This window comes from Meles meles, chromosome 1, assembly GCF_922984935.1.
Source record: "Meles meles chromosome 1, mMelMel3.1 paternal haplotype, whole genome shotgun sequence".
Taxonomy (NCBI): Eukaryota; Metazoa; Chordata; class Mammalia; order Carnivora; family Mustelidae; genus Meles; species Meles meles.
This window is the reverse complement of record NC_060066.1, coordinates 8,037,318-8,061,274: the sequence shown is the minus strand read 5'-3', so window position 1 is coordinate 8,061,274 and position 23,957 is coordinate 8,037,318.

Below are 23,957 nucleotides of genomic sequence, written 5' to 3'. Positions count from 1 at the left end.
ACTGGACCGACAAGGAGTGCGGAAAGGCCTGAGTCGCAGAGATGGGAGTGAGTGGAGAGCAGCAGTGAAGTCTGGAGAGGGGCCTGGATCACTGCCAGCAGTTGGGAGTCCAAAATCAGGGAAAATGGGACAACATACAAGTTAAGAAGATGATGGCAGCTGTATCGAATTCTCTGGACAGATTTGCACCAGAATCCTTTCAAAGGCTTTAGCCACCAATGTACTCCAGGTCTTAGTTCCCAAGACAGGGAAGAGGCTACAGGGCAAGGGCCCAGGGCATCGGAGGCAGGGTGTGAGCTCCACAGAGGCAGCCTGGTGTCAGGAAGAGGCCGGATTCAGACACCAAGGAAGAATTGTGACCTTAGGCAACTTACTTCACCTATGTCCCCCTCCATCTCCTAAACACTAAAACGGGTCCCATGTTGGGGGCTGGGGGGCCGGGGAAAGTCCTTTTCTCTTCACCTCTGGTTTTCGGAAGAAAGGGATGACCAGAAAGACTCCTGGCTCCTCTCCCCTCCTCCTTCCCTTCCTGCCATCAGAGGCGGAGCGAGTTCCCGGGAGAAGGGTGGGTGAGGAACCACTAGAAGGGAGTTATAATCTGCTATGCAAATTTTGTTGGAGGGGAGCTAACCTATCAGAAGTCCCAAGTACCACAGGTCCCGTCCCTTTTTGATCCTTAACCCACATCACCCAGCCGTCACCCTGGCAGGCCCCACATCCCCGCCAAGTGGGCTTCTCCAAGGACTAACTAGGAGGCAAGAACATGAGCAAACACTGCCGCCCCCCCCCAAGCCTTGTTTTCGAATGCAGCGTCCAACAGGATTTTAGTGGAGCCCTTCGCTTCCACTTGCCTCACTGCTCTGCATGACTGAGGGGCCCCTCAAACTCCACCAATAATGGGGCCTCCCTTGGACAATCCTCGGGGCTATTACTGGGAAGATATGAAATGTAAAGTGTCTGGAGCAGATTACATGCTCAACAAATGTTTGCTGCTGCAATGATGCACGGATATTTCACTTTTTTTTTAAGCCTTTATTTATTTATTTGAGAGAGAGACAGTAAGAGAGAACATGAGCAAGGAGAAGGTCAGAGAGAGAAGCAGACTCCCCATAGAGCTGGGAGCCTGATGTGGGACTCGATCCCGGTACTCTGGGATCATGACCTGAGCCGAAGGCAGTTGTTCAAACAACTGAGCCACCCAGGCGTCCCGGATATTTCACTTTTTTAAAAAATCCCATAAGCTCTCGTTCTCTAAGTTTCCTTGTCTGTAAAATGCCATTAATTACTTTGCAGATTAGGTAAAAAAAAAAAAGAGAGAGAGAGAGAGAGAGAGAGACAAACCACTCAGCACTCAGTAAACATGACCTCCCATATCCCAGCTGAAACGTGTTATTCTTATAAATGCCTTCCCAGTTCTGTGCCATGCTGCATCCGCAGACAATACAAGAATACTGGGCTGCGGGATGGGTCTGTCAAACTGTCCGTGACATGTGCCCCCACCCGAGATAATCGATGTGTTGCATACGTCTCTCTCAAGGCCCTTGCCAAATGTTCTCTATTCAACAAAGACTTTAGTGGATCAGCACCACAGGTCCCGAAGAACCATGCCCTCTCCTATCTTACTCTGTGTAAAAATGATCTTTATTTGCATAAAGGGGCAGTGGGATTTGAAGACAGAAAACCTGAATTCCCTCAACAGGACCTGCCAGTTACAGACTTCATGCTCTCTGCCTCAATTGCCTTCGACATCAAGTGGCTGTGGATAATGCGTCTCCCAGCACTACCCTGGGAAGTGTGCCTGGGGATACACAGGACAGTGCTTGGGGAACAAGGATGTGCGGTAGGAAGAATGTCATGGGGAGAATGAACCCAGGCACAGAGACAGAGGGGGGCCACTTTGTGCGCACACGAGTTCAAAGGAACTCACAACTCAAGAACAGTGATGCCATCTGTACCTGTTTCAAAATATGCAACAAGCTGCCTTCTCCTGGCAAAGTCAATTTGCAAGACATCGGGCACTTTCAGTGACTCCAGTTCTGGGATTCATGGCTCTGGAGCTATGGCTGTCATTACTGTTCTCCTTATCGGGCTCCCAGAATGTCCTGGGGGTAGAGGGAAGGAACATGCTCTTTCCAACAGAAGCCACTGCTGCTTCTCCCTTTAAGGGATGGCATCATTCATTTTCTTCTCACTGTCTGTGAGAACACCTTGATGTGTCCTTTTGGTGAAGGAAGTTGGGTGCCCGAGGCTGAGCCCGGATGAGAAGAAGGGAGACAAAGAGAGAGAGAGAGACGGTGTGCTTTATATCCTAATGGGAAGATGCCGCAGCCCTGGAGAGTAGCTAAGAAATGGGAGAAAAGGAGAGCGTGGGAGCAGGAGGAGTCACGAGGAGCTGGAGGGCATGGATTCCTGGCATCCTTTAGGACCCTGGTGCTGCTCTGTGCCCCCTGATGATAAGCTGTACCCCAAAGGCGTTCGTGAAAGCATGTCATAGCTAGTAGCTTCCTGAAAGCGGTGCACAGGGCACGCAAAAAGAGAGACAGAGAGAGTGAGAAGCAGAAGCTCTCCAGGGCTAAAGGAGGGCAAGAAGGCCTGTACTCTGGGACGCAGGTGGGTGCCCAGTCCCCTCCCCTCCCACAATCCCCAGGGAAGCCGGAAGTGAGAGAGGCGAGCAGGGGTGTGTCAGCCCCTGCATTTCACCACCAAAACCCCAGGGCCAAGACCCGCTGCATGGTGTACGGCCTCAGACAGTCATGTTTAAATCTTCAGGGAAGGCATGTTCCCAGAGGACGCACCACTTAAAGCTCTGGGAGGCGGATTTCTGGGCTACACTGAACTGGTTTCTCTTCTCTCTAAAACACAAATGGGGGAGGAAGCCAGGAGATGACTGGAGGCAAGCCCCTCATCCTGGTAATGAGGAAGGGAAGACACTGGGCTTCTGGAACAGCTCACCAGCTTCCAGAGCAGGGTAATTTGGTAGGGGGCAGTAACAGATTTTGTTTACTTGTTACTTGGTTTACAACAGTTGCATTTGGGGAAATCGGGAAATCTAAGCCTACTTTAGTGCCCTAGACTCTGGGCATCCTCCCCCTCGGCTTGCTAACTCCAGCGGGAAGCAAGGGGAAGGAGCATGGCTGGTTTTACCTCCCTCCCAATTCCACTTCTTCCTCCACTTCATCTGCCCCTCTGGGTTCCTCCAGGGTCCAGGCAGGAATGAAAGATAAAAAGAAAGAGGCAACAAGAATCTTATGTAGTTTGAGTATCGGACGCCACCTTGTTGCTCAGTGACCTGTTCTGACAGATGAGCAAACACCAGCTCTTTCTGGTGGGAGGCCTCCGGGGGGTTTGAGCACCCCCAGCCCACACCATGGGGTGACCCTGCATGCTCACCAGCATTGAGCCAATCCCTGCTCTTGCAGACCCTCTGAACTGCTGTGTTGGCCTAGTGATTCCCATAAGTGGCTTAGGGTGGGGGACCCCGTTCCCCTCCTCTTTTGGGGTGAGGAAACAACGAATTGTCAAGTCTTTGACTTCTCAGAATTGTCTTCAAAGACACCTCTGCAGTGGCTCTCCAGCCTTTCCCCCCATGCAGGGTGATGACGCTCATTGGATGTGCGTGCACACTTCACGGTGACATGGGCCCTCGGACCACATGGGGCACTTGCCATCCATGTGATATTGGTCGATTTGCTTTATGTCTCGATTCCTAAGCTCCTTTATTCATAAAAAGGGGATGAAGCTAATAGCGTCTACCCTGGGGTGATGTAAGGTTAAAACAAGTCAAAGCAGTGTCTGCCCATCATCATAAATGTTAGCTACTCTTTTTATGATTGTCCCCAGTGGTGGGTTCTTAGCCAAAACTCTGAAGCCCTGGAAAATAACCCCCTTAATGCCTTGCATCACTCGGATGTCTTCTAGTTCAATCACCTCATCTTCTCCTGAGAAAAGAGAGAGAGACTTGGAGGCACTGGGAAAGACATCTAACCCTCCCTGATGTGTTCTCCTCCTCTGTGTCCACATTCATGACTTGAATTATATATTTTGGAATGTGGCTGCATTTAGTTTACTATTTGATTATAGCATGTGTAATCCTCTTCCCTATAAGAATTAAGGCTTGGAGCTGAGAACAAGGAAGCCCTAATTACCCACATTCTAAAGAGGACTATAAACAATTAGACTTGGACTTTTCTTCTAGGGCTTGTGAAGGGGTTGAAGAAACTGCTGTACAGCAAACTTCCACCATCCCACTCTCCTCCCCCGGCTACAAACGGAGAGAGAAAGGTCAGGAGCAACTGTCCTTGTCGGTTTGGCTGCCTGATAAAACATAGAACATGCGGTTAAACTTGAATTTCAGGTAAACAAAACATTTTTACTAGAAGCATCTCAAATATCACAAGGGACACACTTATACTAAAAACCACTAGTTGTTTATCTGAAATTCCAACTTACCTGCATGTCATATATTTCTGTTGGCCGAATCTGGCAAACTCATAAGTGAAAAGGACAGTCTTTTTGTTAAGAGGGGATTCCATGCCCCCTGAGATGGTCAGGGTAAAGCACATCCCTTAGGAAAACATACACACTTCTCCCTCAGACGGCACAAGCTTTGGGGAAATTTTCTAAGAACAGGTCAAGAGACAGACCAGAAATGTCTCTTCACCACTAACACGGGTCAGTTGCAAAACAGAATCCCTGCTTCCCCCAGCCCCAGAAAGGCTGGACCTAGACAAGGAAGAGAGCAGAAATGTCTTCTCATTTTAGGACATGGAAGATTACGATCTCCAATCTCACACACACACACACACACACACACACACATCATGGCACCAAAGGACCAAGAGAAGTGAAAGTGCAGATCATATGATCACATCCCTCCCCATGTCAGCTCGCTTGATACAAAGGCTAAAAATGGATTTTGTTGAGTTTTAATCTGGAGCCCACTTTTAATGATCAAAAAAGGCGAGAAGAATGCGAGTTGGTGCAGCCACTTTGGAAAAAAGTGTAGAGATTCCTCAAAAAATTAAAAATAGAGCTACCCCATGACCTGGCAATTGCACTACTGTGTATCTACCCAAAAGATACAGATGTAGTGAAAAGAAGGGCCATATGTACCCCAATGTTCATAACTACCCCAATGTTCATAGCAGCAATGTCCACAACAACCAAATTGTGGAGTGAGCCAAGATACCCTTCAACAGACAAATGGATAAAGAAGATATGGTCCATATACACAATGGAATATTATGCCTCCATCAGAAAGGATGAATACCCAGCTTCTGTATCAACATGGACAGGACTGGAGGAGATTATGCTGGGTGAAGTAAGTCAAGCAAGGAAAGTCAATTGTCATATGGTTTTATGGTTTCACTTACTTCTGGAACATAAGGAATAACATGGAGGACATTAAGAGGAGGAAAGAAAAAGTGAAATTGAGGTAAATCAGAGGGGGAGATAAAGCATGAGAGACTGTGGACTCTGAGAAACAAACTGAGGGTTTTAGAGGGGAGGAGAGTGGGGGGATGGGTGAGCCTGGTGGTGGGTATTAAGGAGGGCATGTGTTGCATGGAGCACTGGGCGTGGTGCATAAACAATGAATCTTGGAAAACTGCATCAAAACCTAATGATTATTTGCTCCAGCTCTTTGAAAAATGCCAGTGGAATTTTGTTTGGAATGGCACTGAAAGTGTAGATTGCTCTAGGCAGTACGGACATTTTAACAATGTTTATTCTTCTGATCCATGAGCATGGAATGGTCTTCCATCTTTTTGTGTCTTCTTCGACTTCTTTCATGAGTGTTCTGTAGTTTCTTGAGTACAGATCCTTTACTTCTTTTGATAGGTTTATTCTCAGGTATCTTATGGTTCTTGGTGCCATAGTAAATGGAACTGGTTATCTAATTTCTCTTTCTGTATTTTCATTGTTAGTGTACAATCCTAAAATTTGTATGGAATCAGAAGAGACCCCATATTGCTAAGGAAATGTTGAAAGAGAAAAACAAAACTACTGGGGGCATCATGTTGCCTGATTTCAAGCTTTACTACAAAGCTGTGATCACCAAGACAGCATGGTACTGGCACAAAAACAGACACATAGACCAGTGGAACAGAGTAGAGATCCCAGATATGGATCCTCAACTCTATGGTCAAATAATCTTTGACAAAGCAGGAAAAAATATGCAATGGAAAAAAGACAGTGTCTTCAATAAATGGTGCTGGGAAAATTGGACAGCTATGTGTAGAAGAATGAAACTCGACCATGCCCTTACACTATGCACAAAGATAAACTCAAAATGGGTAAAAGACCTCAATGTGAGGTAGGAATCCATCAGAATCCTAGAGGAGAACATAGGCAGTAACCTCTTTGACATCAGCCACAACAACTTCTTTCAAGATACGTCTCCAAAGGTAAAGGAAACAAAAGTGAAAATGAACTTTTGGGACTTCATCAAGATTAAAAACTTCCGCACAGCAAAGGAAAGAGTCAACAAAACAAAGAGGCAACCCACAAAATGGGAAAAGATTTTCACAAATAACAATACAAAGGGCTGATATCCAAGATCTATAAAGAACTTCTCAAACTCAACACACACAAAACAGATAATCACGTCAAAAAATGAGAAGACATGAACAGACACTTCTCCAAAGAAGACATACAAATGGCTAATAGACATATGAAAAAAATGTTTATCATCACAGCCATCATGGAGATTCAAATCAAAACCACATTGAGATATCACCTTACACCACTTAGAATGGCAAAAATTAACAAGACAGTAAACAACATGTGTTGGAGAGGATGTGGAGAAAGGGGAACCCTCTTACACTGTTGGTGGGAATGCAAGCTGGTGCAGTCACTTTGGAAAACAGTGTGGAGATTCCTTAAGAAATTAAAAATAGAGCTACCCAATGACCCTGCAATTGCACTGCTGGGTATTTACCCCAAAGATACAGATGCAGTGAAAAGAAGGGCCATCTGTACCCCAATGTTCATAGCAGCAATGGCCACGGTCGCCAAACTGTGGAAAGAACCAAGATGCCCTTCAACAGACAAATGGATAAAGAAGATATGGTCCATATATACAATGGAGTATTATGCCTCCATCAGAAAGGATGAATAACCAACTTCTGTATCAACATGGATGGGACTGCAAGAGATTATGCTGAGTGAAATAAGTCAAGCAGAGACAGTCAGTTATCATATGGTTTTGCTTACTTGTGGAGCATAAGGAATAACATGGAGGATATGGGGAGATGGAGGGGAGAAGGGAGTTGGGGGAATTGGAGGAGGGGATGAACCATGAGAGACTGTGGACTCTGAGGAACCGAGGGTTTTGGAGGGAAGAGGGATGGCAAGTTGGGTATGGGTATTGTGGAGGGTACGTATTGCATGGAGCACTGGGTGTGGTGCATAAACAATGAATTCTGGAACACTGAAAGGAAGTTTAAAAAATAAATAAAAATTTAAAAAAACCTAATGATGTTATTTTATGGTGACTAGCATAACACAATAAAAATAAATAAATAAATAGGCCAGAACTTCTGGAAGAGAGGCACTTTAGTCTCTTCCACCCACTAACTATAACTAAGAACCCTGGATGCTGTACATAAAACAAACAAAAGGAAACTGAAAGGAAGAAAGAGGAAGATGGACAAATGGACAAGCCAGACACCACATGACCAGGGAACAATACAGTGATGCATTGCCTGGTTTAATGGTTTGGTTTGCTTGTTTGTTTGCCTCATGTAGCCTGGACTGGATACTGGAGAAACTGGTAACCCAGAATGCCAATGGGCCCAGTCCAAAAAAAAAAAAAAAAAAGAAAAAAGAAAAAAATTAGGCCTATGGAAAACCAGTTCTTTTTAGCCAAAGGATCTGGAAAGGTTTCACCTAAGATAACACACTTGCAGACAATGATTTCTCTATTCTTGTCAAACACCACAGAAAAAAATCTGTTGAACCTACTCTCAACTCCACCAACAAAGGCCATGGAGAGTGCACAGACTCCACTTTGGGGGGCTAGAACCAGGCACGCAGTTCCCTTGGGATAGCGTCAGGCAGCTGAGGGGAGAGCCAAGACTTCCCTCATGACTCCACAGTGAGCCCCTCTCTCTAAGCCCCCTCCTTTCCTCTGAGGTGTCAGTGGGGACCACCTGGGGAGGCTGGACTTCCATCCCACTCAGCAGTAATGAGAAGTTCCTCCCCCTCTGCACTGGGTTGGTGTTAAAGAAGACCCAGTGAAGAGTCAGGACTTACTGAGGTGTATTCCACCCACAGGGTCAGGGAAGGCCATAAGGCAACAGTACTGAGGTGTCCTTCCTGCTCCCAGATGAAGTGGTATCAGCAGAGGTCCAGTGGGACCCCCAGCAGTAGTCGGGAGAACCTCCTTTACCCATGGAGGCTGAGTGGAGAAGCCACAGTTTCACCCCATCTGGCGGTGACAAGATAGAACCTCACTTCACCCACCACACTAGTCTCAGAGGGGGTTTGCTAACCTCAAAGAAATGAGTAACATCCTTGTAAGACTCTTCTAACATACTGCCCCAAATTTTCTGGTTTCAACTAAAATGATACCACATTTCCAGAAACAGAAAGATCTCAGACTGACTGCAAAACAATACAATCAATAGACACCAACAATGAAGTGAAGATGGTGTTTGAATGATCTGACAAGAATGTTAGACCAAACATTATAAAAATGCTTTTATGAGCAGTGGTGAACACACTTGAAACAAACATAAAAATGGAACACTTCAGCAAAGAAAGAGAAGATACACAAGGGAACCCAACAAATTCTAGAACTGAAAAATAATGATTCAAGGAAATTCTCTAGAAAGGCTAAACTCCTTTCTACAGAAAGGAAATAGTAAAAGAAGGACTATTGGAACACCTGGAAGAAGACAGAAACACAGAAAGAGCAAAAGTGTCAGAAAATACAACAGACTTTCTCCTCTTGAGTATTCTAAGTTATGTTTGATGGCTCTAGCAAACAATGTAACACTGTCTGATGCACTTCTCAATGTATACAGAAGAAATATCTAAGATGACTATATTATAAAGGAAGGAGGATGGGGGACATAAAGGCAGGTAAGATTTCTACATTTCACCCAAACTGGTGAGCTGTTGACAACTTCAGATTATGATAAATCATATATATACAGTGTCATACCTGGGCAAACATTGGCATAACTACACAAACATACAGACTCAACTTAATCAAAACTAGAATCCTAAAGAGTGTTCAAGAAACTCACAGAGGGGCAAGAAGAAGTATAGAAGCAAAAAAAAAAAAAAAAGAAATAAATAAAACAAACAGAAAACAAAAAATATAAATTTTAGGATTATTTGTTCCATTTCTTTGAAAAAAATGGATGGTATTTTGATAGGGATTGCATTAAATGTGTAGATTGCTTTAGGTAGCATAGACATTTTCACAATATTTATTCTTCCAATCCAGGAGCATGGAACATTTTTCCATTTCTTTGTGTCTTCCTCAATTTCTTTCATGAGTCACTTTATAATTTTCTGTGTATAGATTCTTAGCCTCTTTGGTTAGGTTTATTCCTAGGTATCGTATAGTTTTGGATACAATTGTAAATGGGATTGACTCCTTAATTTCTCTTTCTTCTGTCTTGTTGGTGTACAGAAATGCAACTGATTTCTGTGCATTGATTTTATATCCTGACACTTTACTGAATTCCTGTACAAGTTCTAGCAGTTTTGGAGTGGAGTCTTTTGGGTTTTCCACATATAGTATCATATCATCTGCAAAGAGTGATAGTTTGACTTCTTCTTTGCTGATTTGGGTGGCTTTAATTTCTTTTTGTTGTCTGATTGCTGAGGCTAGGACTTCTAGTACTATGTTGAATAGCAGTGGTGATAATGGACATCCCTGCCGTGTTCCTGACCTTAGCGGAAAAGCTTTCAGTTTTTCTCCATTGAGAACGATATTTGAGGTGGGTTTTTCATAGATGGCTTTGATAATATTGAGGTATGTGCCCTCTATCCCTACACTTTGAAGAGTTTTGATCAGGAAGGGATGCTGTACTTTGTCAAATGCTTTTTCAGCATCTATTGAGAGTATCATATGGTTCTTGTTCTTTCTTTTATTAATGTGTTGTATCACATTGATTGATTTGTGGATGTTGAACCAACCCTGCACCCCTGGAATAAATCCCACTTGATCGTGGTGAATAATCCTTTTAGTGTACTGTTGAATCCTATTGGCTAGTATTTTGGTGAGAATTTTTGCGTCTGTGTTCATCAAGGATATTGGTCTGTAGTTCTCTTTTTTGGTGGGATCCTTGTCTGGTTTTGGGATCAAGGTGATGCTGGCCTCATAAAATGAGTTTGGAAGTTTTCCTTCCATTTCTATTTTTTGGAACAGTTTCAGGAGAATAGGAATTAGTTCTTCTTTAAATGTTTGGTAGAATTCCCCTGGGAAGCTGTCTGGCCCTGGGCTTTTGTTTGTTTAGAGATTTTTGATGACTGTTTCAATCTCCTTACTGGTTATGGGCCTGTTCAGGTTTTCTATTTCTTCCTGGTTCAGTACCACTTCCTTACACCACACACGAAAATAGACTCCAAATGGATGAAGGACCTCAATGTGAGAAAGGAATCCATCAAATCCTTGAGGAGAATGCAGGCAGCAGCCTCTTCGACCTCAGCCGTAGCAACATCTTCCTAGGAACAACGGCAAAGGCAAGGGAAGCAAGGGCAAAAATGAACTATTGGGATTTCATCAAGATCAAAAGCTTTTGCACAGCAAAGGAAACAATTAACAAAACCAAAAGACAACTGACAGAATGGGAGAAGATATTTGCAAACGACATATCAGATAAAGGGCTAGTATCCAAAATATATAAGGAACTTAACAAACTCAACACCCAAAGAACAAACAATCCAATCAAGAAATGGGCAGAGGACATGAACAGACATTTCTGCAAAGAAGACATCCAGATGGCCAACAGACACATGAAAAAGTGCTCCACGTCACTCGGCATCAGGGAAATACAAATCAAAACCACAATGAGATATCACCTCACACCAGTCAGAATGGCTAAAATTAACAAGTCAGGAAATGACAGATGCTGGCGAGGATGTGGAGAAAGGGGAACCCTCCTACACTGTTGGTGGGAATGCAAGCTGGTGCAACCACTCTGGAAAACAGCATGGAGGTTCCTCAAAACATTGAAAATAGAACTACCCTATGACCCAGCAATTGCACTACTGGGTATTTACCCTAAAGATACAAACATAGTGATCCGAAGGGGCACGTGTACCCGAATGTTTATAGCAGCAATGTCTACAATAGCCAAACTATGGAAAGAACCTAGATGTCCATCAACAGATGAATGGATCAAGAAGATGTGGTATATATACACAATGGAATACTATGCAGCCATCAAAAGAAATGAAATCTTGCCATTTGCGACGACGTGGATGGAACTAGAGCATATCATGCTTAGTGAAATAAGTCAATCGGAGAAAGACAACTATCATATGATCTCCCTGATATGAGGACATGGAGAAGCAACATGGGGGGTTAGGGGGATAGGAGAAGAATAAATGAAACAAGATGGGATTGGGAGGGAGACAAACCATAAATGACTCTTAATCTCACAAAACAAACTGGGGGTTGCTGGGGGGAGGTGGGATTGGGAGAGGGTGAGGGGGCTATGGACATTGGGGAGGGTATGTGCTATCGTGAGTGCTGTGAAGTGTGTAAACCTGGCGATTCACAGACCTGTACCCCTGGGGATAAAAATACATTATATGTTTATTAAAAAAAAAAATTTTGGGAAGGGGAGGCGAACCATAAGAGACTCTGGACTCTGAAAAACAACCTGAGGGTTTTGAAGGGTCAGGGGTGGGAGGTTGGGGGAACAGGTGGTGGGTAATGGGGAGGGCACATTTTGCATGGAGCACTGGGTGTTGTGCAAAAATAATGAATACTGTTACGCTGAAAAAATAAATAAAATGGAAAAAAATAATAAATAAAAATTGAAATAAGTCATGTAAAAAAAAGAAAACAAAAAATAAAATGGCAAACTTGAATTTAACATTAAACTTTAATTTAACATTAAATTTTTACATTAAATGTTAAATGTCTAAATGTACCAATTAAAATACAGATATTAGGAAAGTGGATTAAAAAGGAAATATGACTCAACTATATGATGCCTATGCAAAATCACTTCAAAAAAGATTTACACAGGTTGAAACCAAAAGAATGGAAAAAGACATACCCTGGAAACATTAACAACAACAAAAGAGCAGAAGTTGCTATATTAATACTTCAAAAATTTAAGGAAGTTACCAGAGACAGAGAGGGACATTATACAATGATAAAAGGGTAAATCCACCAAGAAGACATAGCAATCTTAAACATATGTGCACTGAACAATAAAGCTGAAAAATATATGAGGCCAAAGCAGATGAAACTGAAAGGTAAAACAGACAAATCCAAAATGAGCATTGGAGATTTTAATGCCCATCTCTCAACAACTGATGGAAAAATTAGACAAAAATTAGCAAAGATATAGAAGTCAATAATAACATCAACCAACAGGATATAATGGGTTTGTAAACAAAATTCTACCTAACACCAGCAGAATCACATTCTTCATATGTGCCCTCAGTATATATATGAAAGTAGAGCATATTGTGGGCTATAAAACAAAATTCAACAAATTTAAATAATTTAAGTCATGCAAATTATGTTTCCTGACAAAAATGGAAACAAACTATAAGTCAATAAAAGTAAAGTAACAGGAAAATTTTAAACACTGAATTTTCAAACACTGAAAACCAGGCAGCCCACTTCTAAATAATCTGTGGATGAAAGAGGAAGTCTCAAAAGAATAAAATACATTGAACAGAGTAAAAGTGAAAATACTACATATAAAAATATATGGGTCTTTCTCCCCTCTCATGCTCTCTCTCTCAAATAAATAAATAAAATCTTTAAAAAAATATATGGGTCTCAGAGCAGTACTGAGAGGAAAATTTACAGCACTGTATGTTTACATTAGAAAAGTGGAAAAGTCTCAAGTCAATAATCTAAGTTCTTGCCCCAAGAAACTTAAAAAAAATAATAATATACTGAAGGTAGGCAAAAGGAAGGAAATAGCAAAGATAAGGTCAGAATTTATAAAATTTAAAACAAAAAAGCAGTGAGCCAATCAATGAAATAGAAAGTTTGCTCCTTTTAAAAGGTCAGTAGATTGACAAACCTTTAGCACGAGTGACAAGGGAGAAAAAATAAAAGACGTTCAACTACAGAGAACAACCAGGTGGTTACAGAGGGGAGGGGAGTGGGGTGTGGGAGAGATAGGTGAAGAGGATTAAGGAGTGTATTTGCTATGATGAGCACTGGGTGATATAGGGAAGTGTAGGGAATCATTATACCACACACCTAAAACTCACAAAACACCATATGTTAATTATACGTCAATAAAATAAGTAAATAAATACATGAGAAAACAAAGAAAAAAGAGATAAGACACAATATATTAATATTGGGAATAAAACAAGGATAGTACTACAGAAACTGCCACAGACAACAAAAGGTTAGTAAGAAAATACTATGGGCTCTGCACAAACCAATTTGACAACATAGACAAAATGAGACTCAAAAAGTACACACTAACCCATCTTACCCAACATGAAATAGATCATTTGAGTAGCCTTGTAACTATTTTTTTATTAGTTTCAGAGGTAGAATTTAGTGATTCATCAGTTGCATAGCCCCATAACTATTAAGGAAATTGAATTCAAACTACTGAGAAGAAATCTCCAGGCCTAGATGGTTTTACTAAAAAGAAATTTACCAAACGTTTCAAGAAGAATTAACACTGATTCTACACAATTCCTCCCAGAAAAAGGAGTAAAGAAGGGAACGTGTGCCAACTCATTTTAGGAAACCAGTATAACCTTCACACCCAAACCAGACAAAGACATCATTAGAAGACAAGACCACAGACCAACAAGACCTTAGACCAACTAACAAAATATTAGTAAGTAAGTAAGCTTCTACATAATTCAAAACCCATTCGTGATATAAAACAAAAACTCTCATAAAGTATAGAAAAGAAGTTCCTCAACTTGATAAAGAAATTGACAGCTAATCTATGCCTTATTAGTGTAATATGAAATGCTTGGAGATGGCTTATCTGATAGTGCTCCTGTGTCAATGACCAATACATGACTTTTCTCTACCACCCAGACCCTATCCATGTCTCCATTTCTCTTCAGCATTTGGAAAACACTTATTTGTTCAATAAATAGATATTGAAGACTTGTGCTAGGCTCTTAGGACTCAGGGTTGAAAAAGTGAGACACCGCAGTTCTCAGTTGGGCACAGAAGAGCAAAACTGGACCATCCAGAGGGCTTTGACTCAAAGTACCTCCCCTTCCTCCTCCCTCCACACCCGGCCACAGATTTTACTAGAATACCTTTCCTTGGGAAGTTGTCCATTCCTATTAAAATCACCAGGTGCTGATGGAGTCCTATCTTATTCCTCGGGCATGTGTTACAGAGAAGCACAGTCTGAGGACTTCTGACATATACAGGTGTTACGAGAGGATAAAAGATGTCTCAGTGTAACTGACACTTGCTGAGAGCCTACCTTGTCCCAATGGTTGTAGGCTAGTGCCTGCAGCCCAAAGACTTCAAGATCGATTTGGTCCCCATTAAGACCAGAGTTTTCAAAAGCAGACAAACCTGTAAATGAAAAGTTTGCAGAACGATGACAGGGCAAAACCTGAAAGAGAGGGTATGAGGGGACCGTTTGGAAGAGTGTGTTTATTTTTATTGGGTGGGTGGGGTGCGGTTGGAAAGTTGCCCAGCTTAAATGCATCTTAAAATATGGGAAAACCTTTTCACAGTCCTGTCATCTTTCTCAGCCTACTGTCACTGACCTCACTGAATTTTTAATTTCTGGTACTTGGAGATAACACAGGTACTGATTATTATGTCACCATGAATAACCAAAAGGAAAGGTAAAAGCTAATTATTTCCCAGTACTATATATGCAACACACACGTGATATAAGAGCGCCCTGGAAAAATGTGTCATAACAATAAAAGATATAATTTGTCGAGTCCTTACTGTGTGCCAGGTGCTGTACAGAGCATATTATAGCCATGATCGTATCTCCTTCTCACACTACTACTGTAAAGAGATAATTATTGCCTCTACTTACGAGGCAGGAAACCAAAGCTCAGAAAGACCACACGAATTTCTCAGTGCTACATAGATCGTAGACAGGAGGGCCAGGATTCCAATCCAGTCTATAGCTGTGTATTTGATGGGGTCAAAAAATAATATCCCTCAAGTTCAAACCAACTGACCTTGTCATATGGAGTTGGGCAGATGGAAATCACAATGCCAGCTTTATTACCAGAGAAAATTAGGCAGAAGGACATGGTTAAACTATACGACCAAATGAGCTTAATGATACTCTTCTGAATTGAAGCTTCCCTCCCCCAAAAATGCAGGCCCTGACTACACAATACACTTTACCAAAGTGCACACTGACAGGTGCTTTCTCTTTGCAGGTGTACCCCATGGAAAAGAGGAAGGCCAGGGCCCTTCAACCCCACCGTTCAGTGCTAAAGAACCACTGGGGCCAACAGAAATTGCCTTAGGGAAGACTTCCCTTTTTTCTTAATTAACATAAACTGTATTATTAGTTTCAGAGGTAGAATTTAGTGATTCATCAGTTGCATAGAACACCCAGCACTCATTCCATCAGACTTCTAAAAGCAAAGGGAAGGAAGAAGAAGCAAATGACCCACCAGCACTGGGCTCTCTGAATCCATTCAGGTTTGATTTTCAATATCAACTCTACCAGGAGGGAAGCTATGCCCTTCACGGGAAGACCTCACCTCCAACATCAGCCATTGTTCCACTGAGTGTCCCTCCAGAACTACAGATGGGTAGTTTTGATTTTGTCCCTAAAAGGTTCTGAAATAGTATGAGCAATCCATTCATTATAGGAACTTGAAAAGCTTTGTATGTATCCTGAACATATACCCGGAATTCTTTGTCTTGCCATTAGTTGTGTTCAGGCAAATTGTCCAGTAAAGCTTACTGGAGGTTCTGTGATATGATTTAAGAATATTGGGAGGATTAAAAAAAAAAAAAAAAGAATATTGGGAGGATATTCTGGTAACTTAAAACCAATCACCTAGAAATGTCCTAAAGTTGAATAAAACCACTTCCATTATCATATTTGCAAAAAAAAAAAAAAAGATAAACTGCCAAGATAAAATCCTTTGCAATATAAATCTGAAGAATTTAATGTCTAAAGGAATTAAAAGCCCAAATCTAATGATCTTGCCTTTGTTAGTTAACACTCTGTAGACTATGGCAAAGCTGTCCTTTAGAGATTCAAACTCCTCTTTCATAATATATAGTCATTATTTGGAAGTGGTTGCCAATTACACTGCCCAGACTCCCTTTCACCTAAATGTGGCCAAATAATTGAGTTCTGGCCAATGAAATAGGGACAGAAATGATATGGCCCCTGCTTCCAGGCCAGGCTCACAAAAGCCTGGTCATGATCCTCCATTGTTTCTCTCACTTCTCCCCTCTATCTGCTGGGTACTGACCCAAATTATCCAACTGTCTTTCAACCTGGGCTCCCCTATGCCTGTATGAAGCAGTGATGACACCATCACCACAAATAGAATTTCGTGTGTAAAGTCTAGGGTTTTCTTGTTACAGCAACTAACATGAACTTGATCAAGAGAAAGTAAAAAGAATCTAAAGTTCAGAGTTCAGCACTCCTCACTACTGCTGTATGATGCCCAATCTTGGACTAGATATTCATTCAGAAGTGAAGGTAGCATCGAGTCTCCTTTGGGAGTTCAGTCTGAGCTGTTCATTCACGGATCTGCTCATCCAAGCTCATAGCAAATAAATCTCATTGAGCTTCATTAATCAAGAGTCCAAACTGTTAACAGGATACATAGGGTTGTCAGTCTGAGCCCCACACCCATGAAATTTAGAAAATAAGTATATCCCCAGTTTTAGGGTAGTTTTGCCAAGCAAAATGATGTTCCCAGAACCTAGGAATCATAACCCTCAAAGAGGAAAGAGAGAAAGTGAGGGAAAAAAGGGGATCCTTTTCAGATTCACACTGGCCAGGTTGTTGTTCAGTCTTCTTCTTCTTCTTTTTTAAATTTTTATTTATTTTTTAAATTTCTTTTCAGTGTTCCAGAATTCATTGTTTATGCACCACACCCAGTGCTCCATGCAATATGTGCCCTCCTTAATACCCAGCACCAGTCTAGGGTTCCCGACATGGGAAAATAAACACAATTGGGAGTGATTTCCCTGATTCCATAATGAACCATGTTAGGGCACCATTTGCCACCTCAGGGAGGGATCCACCTATGCTCACTTTTTCACCATCCAAAGAGTAGCACTGGAGAGACTGTGGCTTATTTAGCAAAGTTTCAAATTCTACAATGGTGACATCCCTACTCATCAGATCTTACTTGAGGTGCCTTTCCTTCCTATCTTGCATCTTCAGAAAACTTAAGCTCTGTTTCCCTTCTGAGCTGTGTCTGGCATTCCTATTTTTAGAACTGAATAAGCACTCCAACATACTGCTATACAATCACTGCCATAGTCTCTTGTGAGCAGCCCTCTGCTCCTGTGCCCTAATGGTTGTTGACTCTGCTTCCTGACTGGAATTATCTGGATCTGAGATATCAACTTCCTCGCGTATTATTTTCCTCCAGTTCTCACATTTGTTCCCACTGGGGGATCACCTTCAGTGGATTTCTGAGCAGGAACTGCTACTGATGTTGCTGAAGCCCATGGTTCCAAGGACATAGGGATGACACCCACCTATGCCTGCTGCCCTCAAGATGTTGTATCTCCTCAGTGTTTCAAAGTCTCTAGTCTTGGACAACCATTCTTTCTCCTATACCTTCTTTTATTTCCTTTCTACCTGGATATACTGATATCAATTAATTTCCATCTGCCATCCATCTACTGTTCTATGAGGATGTAGCTGGGTTTCTAGAAGTTTCCCCCACATCATTCATTGGCTCTTTCCCCTTTCTTGCAAATGGAAGCTAACCTGTGTACCTGAATTAGATGCCTTCCTTCCTTACGTTTCCCCTAGCTTTCAAATGCTGTGAGGTATAGATTTCTAGACCATTTCATCTCAAAAACAACACTAACACTTATCCCCTCCCCATTTTGCTTTGAACCCATCTTTCCAGAAGGCACAGGTGGCAACAGAGGAGAGACATCATCCCATCTCTCACTGATGAGTCTACTTTGGTCTGTCACATTGGCAACCTTCAAGTACTTCAGCACATTGGCATCGCTGCCGTGGACAGCTGGGCATCGGCACACATCTCAGCGGCACCCTGGGGCTAATGCCAACCAGCATGGTGGTCTCACTTCCCCCGTCATCCTTGCCAGCTCTGAGAAAGTGCCAAGCATTGCCAGCAGCTGCTTTGATGCCTTGTAGACATGTAGGCTGGATTTGTTTGCTTATTATCAGCTTACAAATGACTTTGACAAATTTTCTTCTTTGATTTTCTTTTTCCTTTTGAAGGAATGTTTGGATTCCTAGTGCATAGTCTTGTTTATATACCAATTAAAGCAGGAAGCAATTATCATCAATTATATGTGAGACTAGCTACTGTCTTGTAATTACTGTGTTAATTGACATTAAGTTTAGATAGAAATTATTGTTGCCTCCTTCTAACTAAAAACTAAAGAATGGCATGTCAGGAGTGGGAAAAAAAGGAGATCTACAAATATAATCTTCTCCTGTAAGAAAATCTATCTAGAGAATATTTTTCTTAAATGTTTGTGTATTTCTCATTTCCTAAGTCATTCCTTCATTCAGAAATTTATTATGATGATATGGTTGACAGCATCCAAAATGGCCCCAAGTGATCCACATCTCCTAGCTTTTAAGCCCTCAAAAAGGCTTCTCCCACATTAAATAGAACTGAGCCAGATAACCACAGGGTATTGTTGAAATGACTCTGCATGACTCCCATGATTAGGACAAAGAAAACCATTGCAGCTTCCACCTTGCTCTCCTGGTTGTTCACTCTGTGAGAAGTCAGCCCCCTCATAAGGACACTCAAGCAGCTCTATGAAGAGATCAACATGGTAAGAAACTGAGGCCTCCTACCAAAGGCCAATACCACATGCCAATCAGATGAGTGAAATGCAGCAGAAATGTATCCAGCCTAGTCCCAGCCAAGTCTTTAAAGAACTATAGCCCCAACTTACATCTTATTTGCAACAAGAGAGACCGTACACCAGAACTACCCAGCTAAGTCACTTCCAGATTGCTGACTCACAGAAACTATAAGATATCATTCATATTTATTATTGTTTAAACCACAAAATTTTCACATAGTTTGTTATGCAGCAGTAGGTAATTGATACAGACTGTGATTATGATGTTGATGGCTATGGTGGTGATCCTAACTCCCATCCCCTGGGAAGAAAAAGATAAAATCAGACATAGAATTCTCCTTTTAAAGATGTGATAGCTTGAATTAAAAATAAGCACAAGGTTCCCCTTCCAAATTTTTTTGAGGCGAACCATAAGAGACTATGGACTCTGAAAAACAACCTGAGGGTTTTGAAGGGTCAGGGGTGGGAGGTTGGGGGAACAGGTGGTGGGTAATAGGGAGGGCACGTATTGCATGGAGCACTGGGTGTTGTGCAAAAACAATGAATACTGTTACACTGAAAAAATAAATAAAATGGAAAAAAAATAAAAAAAATAAGCACAAGGCAAACAACTTGGAGATAAACTGCACTGCTTAATCAGATTCTGATTTGTAGGTGCATCCTTAGTAACAAAGGCAGAGTAAGTACCCTGATTCTTTAACCTCAAAACTTAAAGAAGTAACAAAATAAAAAAAGAAAGTAACCTATTTCTTAATGAAGGAGAGGGTAGCAAGTTTCTGGAAAGAAGAACTATAACAAGGCTCTTCTGTCAATAGTACAGATTTTCTGTGGTGCATTTCCTAGCATTCTGTGTAAAAACAAAGAAGGTCTGCCTTACTGTCAAGTTGCTTTATTACAGAGCTGTCTTTAGCCATCTGAAACGTAAACCTCTATGTTTGTACAGATGTTAAACTTTGGGAAACATGTTTTATTTAGATAATCGCATACAGTGATAAAACATAACTCTCAGAGAAGATATAATTTTTATAAGTCTCTCCTTTTAAAATTACTTCTAGGGGTGCTGGGGGGGGGGCTCAGTCAGTTAAGTATCTGTCCTCAACTCAGGTCATGGCCTCAGGATCCTGGGATCAAGCCCCACATCTGGCTCCTTGCTCAGCCAGGAGTCTGCTTCTCCCTCTGCTCCTTCTGCCTCCCCCGCTTGTACACGCTCTCTCTCTCTCTCTCTCTCTCAAATAAATAAATAAAATATTTAAAATAAAAAAATAAATTACTTCCAATCTAATTCAAGTTAACTTAGAATAAACTTATTTTGTTCTGCTTTCCCACCTTATACTAACACCAGTGGTTAATACACACTGAGTACAAAATCACTCAGTACAAATCTGGTCTTTTAGTTTTTAAATTTTTTAAATTTATTATTTTTTATGTTATGTTAGTCACCATACAGCACTTCATTAGTTTTTGATGTAGTGTTTCATGATTCATTATTTGCGTATAACGCCCACTGCTAATCACAGCACCTGTCCTCCTTAATACCCATCACCAGGCTAGCCCATCACCCCACCCCCATCCCCTCTAATACCCTCAGTTCGTTTCCTGGAGTCCATAGTCTGTCATGATTCATCTCCCCCTCTGATTTCCCCCTTCAGTTTTCCTTCCTTCTCCTAATGTCATCCATGCTATTCCTTATGTTCCACATACAAATGAAACCATATGATATTGTTTTTCTCTGCTTGACTTACTTCAGTTAGCATAATCCTCTCTAGTTCCATCCATGTCAATGTAAATAAATGGTGGGTACTTATCCTTTCTGATGGCTGAGCAATATTCCATTGGGTATATGGACCACATTGTCTTTATCCATTTGTCTTTTTTTTTTTTGCTTGTTTAATGATTTTTTAAATTTATTTATTTATTTTCAGCGTAACAGTACTCATTGTTTTTGCACCACACCCAGTGCTCCATGCAATACGTGCCCTCTCTATTACCCTCCACCTGGTTCCCCAACCTCCCACCCCCCTGCCCCTTCAAAACCCTTAGGTTGTTTTTCAGAGTCCATAGTCTCTCACGGTTCATCTCCCCTTCCAATTTCCCATAACTCCCTTCTCCTCTCCATCTCCCCATGTCCTCCATGTTCTTTGTTATGCTCCACAAATAAGTGAAACCATATGATACTTGACTCTCTCTGCTCGACTTATTTCACTCAGCATAATCTCTTCCAGTCTCATCCATGTTGCTACAAAAGTTGGGTATTCATCCTTTCTGATGGAGGCATAATACTCCATCATGTATATGGACCACATCTTCCTTATCCATTCGTCCCTTGAAGGACATCTTGGTTCTTTCCACAGTTTGGTGACCATGGCCATTGCTGCTATAAACATTGGGGTACAGATGGCTCTTCTTTTCACTGCATCTGTATCTTTGGGGTAAATACCCAGCACTGCAATTGCAGGCTCATAGGGAAGCTCTATTTTTAATTTCTTGAGGAATCTCCACACTGTTCTCCAAAGTGGCTACACCAACTTGCATTCCCACCAACAGTGTAAGAGGTTTCCCCTTTCTCCACAACCTCTCCAACACATGTTGTTTCTGTCTTGCTAATTTTGGCCATTCTACTGGTGTAAGGTGATATCTCAGTGAGGTTTTAATTTGAATCTCCCTGATGGCTAGTGATGATGAGCATTTTTTCATGTGTCTGATAGCCATTTGTATGTCCTCATTGGAGAAGTGTCTGTTCATATCTTCTGTCCATTTTTTGATATGATTACCTGTTTTGTGTGTGTTGAGTTTGAGGAGTTCTTTATAGATCCTGGATATCAACCTTTTGTCTGTACTGTCATTTGCAAATATCTTCTCCCATTCCATGGGTTGCCTTTTTGTTTTGTTGACTGTATCCTTTGATGTGCAGAAGCTTTTGATCTTGATGAAGTCCCAAAAGTTCATTTTCGCTTTTGTTTCCTTGGCCTTTGGAGACATATCTTGAAAGAAGTTGCTGTGGCTGATATTGAAGAGGTTATGTTCTCTTCTAGGATTCTGATGGATTCCTGTCTCACGTTGAGGTCTTTTATCCATTTCGAGTTTATATTTCTGTAAAGTGTAAGAGAATGGTTGAGTTTCATTCTCCTACATATAGCTGTCCAGTTTTCCCAGCACCATTTATTGAAGAGACTATCTTTTTTCCATTGTATATTTTTTCCTGTTTTGTCGAAGATTATTTGACCATAGATTTGAGGGTCCATATCTGGGCTCTCCACTCTGTTCCACTGGTCTATGTGTCTGTTTTTATGCCAGTACCACGCTGTCTTGGTGATAATTTCAGACCAATATCACTGATAAATATGGATGCTAAGATTCTCAACAAGATCCTAGCAAACAGGATCCAGCAGCACATTAAAAAGATTATCCACCATGACCAGGTGGGATTCATCCCCAGGTTGCAAGGATGGTTCAACATTCGCAAATCAATCAATGTGATAGAACAAATCAATAAGAGAAGAGGGAAGAACCACATGGTCCTTTCAATTGATGCAGAAAAAGCATTTGACAAAATCCAGCATCTGTTCCTGATTAAAATGCTTCAAAGTATCGGGATAGAGGGAACATTCCTGAACTTCATAACATCTATCTGTGAAAGACCCACAGCAAATATCATCCTCAATGGGAAAAAGCTTGCAGCCTTCCCTTTGAGATCAGGAACATGACAAGGATGCCCACTCTCACCACTCTTGTTCAACATAGTATTAGAAGTCCTAGCAATGGCAATCAGACAACAAAGAGAAATAAAAGGTATCCAAATTGGCACGGAAGAAGTCAAACTCTCTCTCTTCACAGATGACATAATTCTTTATATGGAAAACCCCAAAGACTCCACCCCCAAACTACTAGAACTCATACAGCAATTCAGTAACGTGGCAGGATACAAAGTCAATGTACAGAAATCAGTGGCTTTCTTATACACTAACAATGAAAATACAGAAAGGGAAATTAGAGAATTGATTCCATTTACTATAGCACCAAGAACCATAAGATACCTGGGAATAAACCTAACCAAAGAAGTAAAGGATCTGTACTTGAGGAACTACAGAACACTCATGGAAGTAATTGAAGAAGACACAAAAAGATGGAAGACTGTTCCATGCTCTTGGATCGGAAGAATAAACATTGTTAAAATGTCTATACTGCCTAGAGCAATCTATACTTTTAATGCCATTTCCATCAAAATTCCACTGGTATTTTTCAAAGAGTTGGAGCAAATAATCCTAAAATTTGTATGGAATCAGAAGAGACCCCGGATTGCTAAGGAAATGTTGAAAAACAAAAACAAAACTGGTGGCATCATGTTACCTGATTTCAAGCTTTACTACAAAGCTGTGATCTCCATTTGTCTGTTGAAAGATATCTTGGCTCTTTCCACAGTTTGGCTATTGCAGACGTTGCTGCTCTAAACATTGGGGTTCATGTGCCCCTTCTTTTCACTACATTTATTTCTTTGGGGTAAATACCCAGTGGTGTAATTGCTGGGTCATAGGGTAGCTCTATTTCTAACTTTTTGAGGAATCTCCACACTGTTTTCCAAAGTGACTGCACCAACTTGCATTCCCACCAACAGTGTAAGAAGGTTCCCCTTTCTCCATATCCTCTCCAACACTGGCTCTTTCCTGCCTTGTTAATTTTGGTCATTCTAAGTAATGTAAGGTGGTATCTCGATGTGGCTTTTTTTTTTTTTTTATTTGACAGATAGAAATCACAAGTAGGCAGAGAGGCAGGCAGA